General features: G+C 32.5%; 1 long non-coding RNA gene across 1 annotated transcript; it reads left to right on the top strand.

Moving 5' to 3' along the window:
• The first annotated feature begins 6,718 nt into the window (after nt 1-6,718).
• On the top strand, nt 6,719-9,888 carry LOC123718544. The gene is made up of 3 exons (XR_006755032.1): nt 6,719-6,924; nt 8,426-8,611; nt 9,255-9,888. It is a non-coding gene; the product is annotated as an uncharacterized LOC123718544 (long non-coding RNA).
• The last annotated feature ends 2,254 nt before the right edge of the window (nt 9,889-12,142 follow it).

The raw sequence follows: 12,142 nt of genomic DNA on the forward strand, positions 1-12,142 counted from the left end.
AGGTGTAGTAAAAAAAGTATAGTTTTGCCGTAGAAAAAACAATTTGCGATTTTATGTCCGACTCTCTTGATCCATGTCTAGTCCTCAATCCTTCTAAAAGCGTGTACCCGCTATATAATATTCATGTTTATCTATTATTTACAATATGAAGTATTTATATCAATTGAAAGCCACGTAGTAAATTGCAGTTTGAAATTCTAATATATTTCACTCATACAACCGCAATGCTTTTAATGTATTTGGTTCAAATAATGAAAATTGTTAGGTTCATAAGTGGTTGTAAATACGAGTAGGCCGCTGAAACAGGGTCGACGTAAATATTTTGGCGACGGCCAAGCCCGAGGGGACATGGAACTGGTTAAGCATTACGTTATCCCTTCACAACTAGTTATTCGTACGCAAATATTTAATGAAAACTATGCCCTATCAAAGTAGTTGTGGCTTTAAGAAAGTTTGTATGTCTAAATATGAACGTTTTATCTACCCGTACGGTTTATCATACATATAAATATGCTTATATTAAAATACATATAACTAAAAGATATTTAAGAAAGAAGAGATAAGTGCAGTTATATTATGATTAGCTCAAACAATTTTCGTTTCGCCTTAGTACAATTTTAATTAGCCTAAGTTTTTAGTAGCTACATAACATTGTGCTACGGTACCAATAGAGACTGTTCTATTCTGGAATAAAAACCAAAGTACTAAATAACTCGAAACCTTCCTAGAATCCTTCCTCAGAGTTTAAGGAATTAAAAAAGAATAACTAGACATAGTCCAGCCGTATTCGAGTTGCGCTTAGCACCTTATAATGTGATCATTTTTATTTATATATAAATAAATAACTATCATGACTATTTTATGTATTCAGAAGATTATAGAAAGTTAACTAGTATTATTGTACTAAATTCTATTTTGTTATTGCAAATAATAGCAAATTCCACTCTCTTTGTCGACATCTATAACCTGATTAATAGGCAATTAATTCGCGACACTGTCAATAACGTCCACTCCAGGCTAATCTAGATTAAAGTATTAGCAATACATCTATTGATTTTAAATTGATTGTATTACTCGGTTTTTTTCAAAGTAAAGTTAAAGCCGATAATGCGACATATAGTTAATAAAAATGTTTTATAAATTGGTGTAATACTACTAAGTTATAAAAGTTATATTTTGAATTAGTTTTATGTCTGATTTCCCAACAGAGGGCATTTGAGCAAATAGCTTCGGTGGAATTGGATTTTATCGTCTTATATTAAATATTTAAGAACCGCTAAGTGAGACCTTAAGATTGGTTCAAAAGATTGTACAATACTTAATCAATTGTATGCATTGAATTCTACAATTTACGTAAATATTGTACTAATATAGAATGCCAAAAACCATGATTTTGAGTAATAAAAAATCAGAGCCGCTGATGCTTCTTTTTAATTAAAATGATCAATGTGTATAATTTTAATTTACGTATTTCGTCTCACGTAAGACTTTTATCATGGGACTGTCTTTTAGAAAACGGCATAAGGTAGATTGTACCATTGCTTTAAGTAAGTACCTATTTAAAACAAATTAAGAATTATAAACAATAATATACATAATAAACAACAATTTTACGACTTGACAATCTAGTAAAAGTGTATTATCCTATCTAGCTAGTCCAGCCGTAACTTCTGTTAAAAATGAAAATGCATTTTATGCAGCAAAAAATAAAAAAAATATTCTATTCGAAATGGCAACCTTTGGCTTTTATAAAGGCCTTTAATCTTTTTGGACAGGACTCGGATTTACGCACTGTTTCCAAGGGAAATTTTGCCACTTTTGAAACACTTACACTTTTTAACTGTGTATTGTTGAGAGGTTTCACAACATGATCCAAGACTGTATCTTAATACACTTTGGCTGAAGTTTTCACTCCTTTTTCACAAAAATGATAAGACAGGCCCCACCAAACCATCACTGACGCAGGACGATGACCACGTTGTACCTTTCCGACCACTCAAGCAGCTTTTTTAGAACTATGTACGCTACACTTTATTATTTTGCTTATAGTAGTGTTTTTCGTGAAAATTATTTCATCGGTAAAGAGGATATTTCTGTGCTTTTCCAGTCCGCGTATCGCTTCGATTTGAGATTTTTAAGATAAGATAAGATTTTTGCTTCCTCATTAGGAAAATATCTTATCTTAAAAATCTAATTAAACCCCATTGGGTTTCGACGAATTCTGGCAGCATTAACAGTCTTTGTAGTTCTAATAACAAACGGCCGCCCCGATCTTTTCTGATCATCGATAGAAGAAGTATTGTTGTATCTGTTGACAGTACGTAGATATACGAACTTAAGGCTGATACCAAGCTTTTGAAGTGTCTGGAATATGACCGACGGCTCCATACCCACTTTGTGCAAGGCGCTTACTGCCATTCTATTTTCTTTAACACCCTATTCCATATTGTACTCTGATAATGAACACGATAAATATTTGAAATGGCGCAAAATCGAAAGAAGTCTTTAAAATACTTAGACCAGGATCCATAGTTTTTGAAACCAAAGAAAATTAAAAGGAAACATCGAGATAAACCGTTTTTTACCCTTAAAAACTCACCCCCTTCCGACCTCAGATTAAAGTAAATTATTTTTCCTTTCAGTTTTATAATATTCTCCCCCTATTCCAATGGGTTTCATCCTACTATTTTTATTTATTATCTACAATTTATTATTTTTAAATCCTGGTCTAAATATACGTGTTCCAAATACAAAATAATTAAAAAGTTGAATAAAAAGTTTTTATGTAACAGTATTTATGGCCAGACAAGTTATATTATATTCATGAGTAATAAATGCGACATATGCAAGAAAGCTTTTTAAGTAACTGGTAATAACATTAGACTTAAAAAGTATGTGTGGGTTCGATAATTTAAGAAACCCGAAATAATTAATAGCATCGCTTCACAGTGTACGGTATCAACAGGTCTTCATTTAATAACATAACCCCATGTCGAAATAGATTGCTTAATATCCGTTGATTTTGCAAACTTATAATTACGTGTTCCGAAGTAATTAAAATCGGAATCGTGATTATAACCGATGGCTAATAGCCATATCACAGGACTATACAAAACTCCGGCAAACTTTCCGATTTCAGAAAGTTTCTTTAGTAAAAAATCGTTTCACAATAAAAACACATTCGAACAGCCGGCGACAAGTTCCAATATGCCTGATGATTTTTACAGCATTTTTATGCGAGTAATCTGGTGTTGGAAATAAGTTTTGTATTTCTGTTATTGACGCTTTGTTTTACGGTCACATAAGATGCCTTTTTATAATACTATATAATATTAGGTCCTTACATATGAAATTGGCGTATTTCGTACTGGCCACTTTAATCACGATGTTCTCCTCTTTGGTAAGGAAGTCCAAATTCAAATTTGTACAGCTATTTACTCATGTATTTGTGCTTCAATGACCGTCATTCATTTGTTTTTTTCTGTTTCCGTCACAATTTTTTTACAAAATGGAAAACTTTAAATATCGCATTATTTACGAGTACGAGTTCCGCCGTGGCACTAGTGCTGCGGAAACGACTCGAAGGATGAATGATGTGTATGGCGGTCATGTTGCAAAAGAAAACACAGTTCGTTTTTGGTTCCAACGTTTTCGTTCTGGAAATTTCGACCTGCAAAACAAGCTCCGTGGACGGTCTGAGACCCAAGTTGATAATGAAGTATTGAAGGCTATTGTGGAAGCGGATCCATCGCAAACCACGTCCGAGTTAGCTGCAGGCTGCGGTGTTAGTGATAAAACTGTTTTAATTCACTTAAAGCAAATTGGGAAGATTAAAAAGCTTGAAAGGTGGGTACCTCACGAATTGACTGAAGCAAACCGGCAAACGCGCGTCGACTGCTGCGTTACATTACTGAACCGGCACAATAATGAAGGTATTTTAAACTGAATGCCTGTGAATACCTGTGATGAAAAATGGATTCTTTACGATAATCGGAAGCGCTCAGCGCAATGGTTGGATCCTGGCCAGCCAGCCAAATCCTGCCCCAAGCGAAAATTAACCCCAAAAAAGTTACTTGTAAGCGTTTGGTGGACTAGTGCCGGTATTGTTCATTGCAGTTTTCTCAAATCTGGCCAGACTATTACGGCTGATGTCTATTGTCAGTAATTGCAAACCATGATGGAAAAGCTAGCGGCTAAACAACCTAGGCTGGTGAATCGCTCCACGCCACTGCTACTTCACGACAACGCTAGACCACAACAGACGGCTACCAAATTAGAAGAGCTTCAATTGGAATGTATAAGTCATCCTCCGTACTCCCCGGACCTTGCTCCAACAGATTACAATTTTTTTCGAAATTTGGACAATTTCTTGCAAGGGAAAAAATTTAACTCTGATGGGGCAGTCCAAATCGCCTTCACAGACTTTATTGATTCCCGTCCGACTGTTTTTTTTTAGTAAAGCTATCAATGAGCTACCTATGAGATGGCAAAAGTGCGACTTTTTGTTTCTCCCATACAAAACGCCAATTTCATATGTAAGGACCCAATATTATATTATATCAAATAATTGTTTTTGTTATACCTACATCGTTTTAGATATGCTAATTGACGATGTAGAATTTGTGGCCATTGAATTATTTTAATTGATTAGTACGTTATAAAATGAAACATATTGTATTGTATATAATATTTAATCATTAATAATCATTTTTGGTATAAAGCAACATTTCCCTTCTGTTATGTATGTTGTTTTTTTCTTTCACATATATTTTCCAAATTTAAACTTTACATACCTAGTACTTGAAAAGTAAAACATATTTTATTTTTAATACCAGAAAAGTAAGAAACGTGACTTGCGTAGAAAATGTAAGAAATATTTTCTTAGAGGATTAGGCCGCGGGCGAAAAGATTACCAAACATTAAAAGTAATGAGTCTTATAAATAATCTTTTTTTTAAGAAGCTCCCTCTTATCTGCAAGAGATCATGCTTATATTAGGCTTAAAGATAATTTTTTTAACTTTTACATATTACTATTTTTAGGTATTCGATTAGAAACCACACAGTCGTTTTAACTACACCGAAATACAAATGTATTATTAACTATTTCAACCGCAGTTTCCCCGCATCAATTTGTGGCTCGTGCACATTATAAATGGGCGTGGTCCACCGTTAGTTTGTCGTGAAGTCATTTGAAGACCTATAATTATCTTTCAAGCTACTAAAACTTCATAAAAAGAAGTCAGAATACTTTAATACTTTATGTATTTCATTCGTTTTTTTATCTTATATGGTTGAGCCACTGTCGACTTTGTTTTTTTAAATAATTTATTTAATCATTATCTTACTTTTCTAGGAGTATTTAATTTAATTTGGAAATGTTTGCCATTGCTTTCGTCATAGATTTATAATAATTAAAATCAGTACATCAGTACTAAGCGCCATTCCTGATGTTCAAAATGAGTATCAGATTAGCGCGGGTCCGCTAGTAATGTTCGTATAATTTATAACAATAAACACAATAGCAGTTATACTTTTACGAGCACTCGTGCAGTGTGCATTTGTTTGTCCGCATTAGTGTTTACTGTGCGTTAGTATTGCGACTTCTGACTTGCAAGTCTGAGTAAATGGGTCAGGTCTGAAGTATGTAACAAATTGTTTGTATGTAACAAACAACTACTTGGTTATTTTTATTAACACTTAAATAAAATCTGGTGAGTTAAGGAAGTCGACTAGTATCATTACATCAAACGATCGGGGCAAACCCAGTACGGTAAGAATAATAATATAATTGTATAATTACTTAACTAACGAAGGTGCATGAATCACAAAGTTCATGTTTACGTCATCCCTAAACGGGGTTGTTGGTACTTTCCTGAGTCCTAATCTTTAAGATGAGTATTAAACTTAATGTTAATAATTATCGTGGTGAGACCATTCTACCAAAAGAAAACTAAGTTTCACCGCTCAATGAATGTTGGAAGATCCTATCTTTTATAAGTACTTTGTTGCATCATTTTATTCACAATAAATCACATAATATCACATAAATAATGAACCGTCAAAGAGATCTGGTAGGTACTAGAAAATATAATATCAACCGTAAAAAATTTCAGACATCGTACAAAAATCTGAAATTGTAATTCCTTAAAGGCTTGGTACATTTATTCAACTGTATATTTGAATAAACGATATGGACGGAATCTACATAATTGGTCTGTATATTTTTTCTTTCAATAAAAGCATGCGCGTATAACTTAAGGGTACAAAGTGTGGAAAGAACAGGTACTAAAATGCTAGTCTTGATTCACTTTATTGAGAACGCATGAAACCTTAGGCGAGGTTAAGATCTATGGAAGCTTACTATTGGACTATGGACACATTCAATAGAGATTACTACTTATAGCTGCTTGGAACACACAAAGCTCGGATTATTACATACAAATGTATTTGTAAAATGTAAACAGAAATCATGTGCATCTACTATAACATATAAACCGGGGCTTAGCACGCTTGCGTGCGTGATAATTATAGGCAATTATACGAACTCGGTGGAGTTAAATTCCCTCTCCTTTGAATAATAAATCAGTTTCTGTTTCTGCTTTGCAACTTATATAAATAAATATTATACAAATATAAATACACCCCCTCAGTCGAATCAGTCTAATTGCGGTTATAACCAAAGTACTCTTCGCAGCATATAACGCTACAGGTGTGTAAAAAATCTATGGAGTGAAATACAATAGGTAAGAAATAAAAGATAAATTAAGGAATACAATATTTAAAAGAACAACTAAGGAAGCAGATGTTACAATAAAATTAAACAATCTTGAGTGAAAATGCAAGAAAGTACTAAACTGGTGCCCAAGGTACAATAAACGCAAAACAATTTAGAAGGTGAACAGACCAAATTAAGGAAAAAGCAGGTAATATATGAGAGAGAGTGGCACAGTGTAGGAATGGCGGGATTTGGAGGAGGCATTTGACAAATACAGGGTAACCTAGATACCTTAAAACAATGTGATGATAGAAATTTAAATGTGTTAGTGTAAAAGTATATATTATTATGATTATCTAAAGTACTCTGACTCTCTTCACCATAGCGTAAACACAATATCTGTTTCGAGATCATTTTTTAAAATAGATATTTAGGCGAACACACTTCTGTGTACACACGTGCACACTATGACACAAGCCACCGACTTTTTGGACTTAAGGCACGCCTGGTTTCCTTATAAATGCTCATACATAGATAGAAAATCATCGGAACAGCCGTGGATCGAACCTACGACCTTAGGGATGAGAGCCGCACCTTAAAACCATTCCGGCCGGCCAACACTTCTCTCTTCTTTTCAACCTGAGCTGACCTTACGCTTATTGCAATAATAGTTATGTCCGGGTGTCTCAGATTCGTAACCCGTATAGTACAAAAAAAGGAATGCTAATCTATGAAAACTTTCTTAGATCTAATAAACGCTTATACACGTCAGCAAGTAAAAAAACGTTAAATATTAAAACTTGAAGTGAATTTATTATAAAAACGAAAACAATACTTTCATAAACATCGAGCTAACAAAGCTAAATATCATCCAAACTTTGTTTGTTATTTTATTTAGTCTGTTATGAATTAATCCTTATGAATACAAAAGCAAGTATTCCACACTCGGAAAATTCCATTTGCCTTTATTTTCTAACTTGCACGCGAGCATTGTTTTTGAAGATAAACAAATAAGATAATTTATGCTTTATAATTTAATATTATTTTAATAGCGTTCCTTGAAACTTTGTACATCTTTTTGTTAAAAAAGAAGACCGTTTTAGTAGAATTTTTGTGTTATAAATCATTTTAATATCCGGCCACGCTATATTGCAAACCTAAATGTGATTTGTATAGCTGTTTTCTTTGTTAGCTGTAGCGATGTCATTCTTTTCATAATTAACAGCAATTCTATTACCAAACCGATGGTTGATTATTACAGTACTATTACTATACTATACTAAGCTTTAAATATTACTTTAATATATTGGTGATAAATTTAATTTTATCTCGCTATCAATTCTTCAGTCCTTTAAGTGCCTTACGTCGAAGGTAACACAGGTGTACCAAGAAAAACCCGCTCCGAGACTAAAATCATTTAATGTGTAGCATATTTTTATTAATATAATCACAGACATATGATTCCCTTTAATCAGTGTCGTTATGAACATTGATATAATGTATCCAATGTTCGCATACTGACATGAGGCGTTTACGGAAATTGAAATGTCGTGTGGAAACTGACACGATACTTTCCTTCGTCTCATAGCAAGTAATAATTGTACACGAAATCAAAAGTTTAGAATTGAGTTGCACTTTAACCACAAGGTTGACGCGTTTCTATATATTATTGGATATGTAATAATTCTCAGCACGTTTCCGATTTACAGATATATCCTACAGAAGTGTCACACAAACGTGCCTTCAATTTGAAATACGAATTTTTACAAATAAGAAAAAATATGTATACTTTTGTTTTGCTGTGAAATGTTTGAACATAAAACAGAACTCGTGATTGCAATCAAACATGAAATAGGTTTTTGAAAATTGAGAGATGCATTTTATAATAAAGGAAGGTAAACAATGTTCGTACAATATTGTTTTGTATATTGACATTTCGGTATGCGGGCATATTTCAATATGTTTTATATAAAAATTACATTAATATAATTTATGGCCACTTACTCATATCATGTTTGTTTATTTGTTTGAACTATTTCAAATTATATTGTTAAATTAAGGACAGAAATATGCATGCTTTAGTATCACACAAGAGATAATCAGGAGAAACTGATCGTGGTTGGTAACACATAAGGCAAAAGTCAAGGGATCAAGTGAAAGATCTTCGCCCTCTATTATTTACTGTAATAATTATCTAGTGAAGATAAAAGCCATTAGGGTCTTGATTGTATCTGTTCCTTTAGTGGTTATCAGCTTGATTGTTTCACTACAACGTATTTTAAAAGCGTACATACAAAGAAAGCTCTTGGGATTTGAACGCACAGCCTGAGCATTAAGACACTCGCTTAACTAGGCCAACACAGTTTATACTACTACATAATTGTACTTGGTGTTTTATAATACCAATATATGTACGTGTTATTTCTTAGTTTTAAATTAAAGGACTATCGGCCCGCGGTCGATACGTAAGCCCGTAAAAGGCAGACAGAAGACTCCAAAACTGCTTTTCTTGTAAAATATATGAGATTTCTCTTTAAGGGGCATGCCAAAGATCAAAGACTACCAAAAGCAACAACTTGCTACCTAAATAAACGATTTAGGATAAAATGTTGTTGAGACATCAATGAAATTGTATCAATGGGCTGCGTGTATACATTTCAAGCAAAGATATTTTATATCAAGAGCCTACATCTAGACAAGGATATCAATACATAGAGAGATTTTATATCGAAGAGCATGATTGTACTCTCTTCAACATAACAAATCTAACCGTCTAAAGCTTTGAAAGCGCCGGTTCTGTGAAATATCAATACAGAGTTATTCAACCACATGATCGTAAATTTGTGACATCAGATTCCCTTTAAATCTTTTCTTTTATTATATTTCAAGCAAATATTCTTGTATAAAAGAAATTAGTAGTTATATACAACACATGTGGAGGTTGTACCAAAGATTATTACACAAAACAGGGATATAATGGTTTGGATTGTATAACTGTACATTAAAATAATTAATTAAAAAATATGTCAACCACAGCACGGTAATTGTAATTCCTATATAAATGTTAAATAATAAACAATCATGATAATAGCAACAAAATTCTCATGTATTTCATAACCTTTCTGTAGAGATTTCATTTTAATTAATTAAAGTTCGCTCCAAAGAAGCTCTACAAGAGGAGATAGCAAACAAAATAAAAGTATTGAAATAAAACTCTCTTTTTACTCGTACCTCATCCTTTATAATTAACTATGAATATATTTACATCTTCCTATTAAAAAGAAATTCTAGTTAATTAAATTTTTAATTATAATTTAGCAACTAATTATATGCGCGAATATCCTGTGTGGTTCCATAGATTGGGTTATGTGTGGACGGCTTTTGATATTTATCATATTAAGTCCCGCTTATTAATTTACACAACTGTTTGACAGATTTGATGCGGAATTGGCGATTATTCACGATAACCATATCGGTTGTGTATAAAGAGCACCAGTATTTTGTAAAATTTAGCAATACCGGCTCCTCTTTTCTCGGCACTTCTTCTCTGCTCTTATTCTCTGGCAGAGATAACTAGTGATAATAGCTTTTTAATAGGTATTGCTAGAAAAGAAATTAAACATAATATTCACCCCTTCAAATGGTTTATACCAAAGAGTATAGAGTATAGTTTCGAGGTGATGCTGACCCGATAAGACCTCGACCACCACCACCACATAACTACATATAATATAATATATTATAGGTAGTTATATAACAGTAGTGATGTAATATAGCATTACGTACTCCTTAGGTTATTCATTCAAGTCAAATCTTAAGCGATATAATGAAAATTTTATTCTTTAAAAAGTCCTAATGTTGTAATACTGAAACCCAGTTTTGATTTAGTTTAATGTCCGTAGCGAAAATATTGCATCCTTGGTATCAGGTTGGAAAACCTTATTCCAAGGATGGATAATAAAATCGGGATCACTAGTGATAGCCTGGTAAACTTTCTTAAGTTTAAAGGCAGCCTTAGATAATTTTGGATTTAAATTACAATTTAAGAAAAGTACATTACCGATCTACAATATAGTTATAACAAAACATACTATTAATAAAATATTATAAATCCAGTCACTGACTTTATACGTACTCCAATCGATATGGGATAAAGCACTCATGCCTGAAACCTTTTAAATACAGCTTTGATGCATTGTGAATTCAATTTGCTTGCGCTTAAATGGAGACATCCTCCAAAAAGTCATTGAAATAAATAACAAAACATGATATAAGGTATAAGAATTTTTTTAAAGTTATAAACTTGATCATTTCTAATTTTACCGCAAGGAAACTGGAATGTCTCACCGAAAAATCGATTAGAACCTCATTCACCTGTACAGTAAGCCTCTGGTAATAACGAATTACTAAATTGACTCGGTGACGCATTAACATCTCTTACATATTTATTTACGTTTGGATGGTGGGTCATGCGGCACGCCCAAAGATTTTTGTCCAATATTTTCTAAACATTAAAATAAATGTATGTATAACACTTAACTCAAACTTTAGTTTTACTTAAAAAAAGCATTTACAGGAAAGATTTCAAACTTAACTGTGGAAATCAACAAGTTAACACTATTTGCCAAGAACGTAATGCCATTCTTAATTAATATTTCCGATTCCCTTTGAGAATTGCGAGTAATTGCTTTTAAAATGCAAATCGAAACAGTGGAGTTTTAAGAACGGCCTATGTCTACAAATAAAATATTAATTTAATTCAAAACTTTTAATGGAGAAAGACAATACAGATGTCGCTATGATCGTATTAATATTATATTATGAACTATAAATATTTGTGTCCAGGAAATAATATAGTTCTTGTTAAAATTATAAGAATAATTTGAATAAAATATGTGACAATGATGCCTTCAAATGTCACTCCAATGGGGGAATCTTGCCTTCCAAAATACCGCTGTCACAATGTCTAATGTCAATGTAATCATTGACAAAGGCACTTAAGGTCACATCTTAAATGTCCTGTCATAATATAATGAACACGATATGTGGAAAATGGAACGCATCGCTGCGATATACTTATTCCAAGTGACATAGTCTCACAAGGTGCCATTTGTATTATGTTAAATTATTAAATTTAGTAGAAAATTATAGTAGTTACGTATAAAAAGCATCAAAAAGAGTAAATATTAGTTCAATGAGCAGTTTGATAAAATTTTAATACAGACTTTGACTTTTTAGGATTATAGAAGTTACTTTCAACTAGGCTTTAGTACTCTCGTTAAAATGTTTCAATTCAGTATTAATTTAAAAAGCAAATATTTTGATGGCGCGTTTAAAAACCTCGAGTAAGCTTTAATAGCTGACAGTTAATTGACTATTATATAATTTTCAATTCAATGACTATGAAATATGAACCACAATCGAAC

This window comes from Pieris brassicae, chromosome Z (genome assembly GCF_905147105.1).
Source record: "Pieris brassicae chromosome Z, ilPieBrab1.1, whole genome shotgun sequence".
Classification (NCBI taxonomy): domain Eukaryota; kingdom Metazoa; phylum Arthropoda; class Insecta; order Lepidoptera; family Pieridae; genus Pieris; species Pieris brassicae.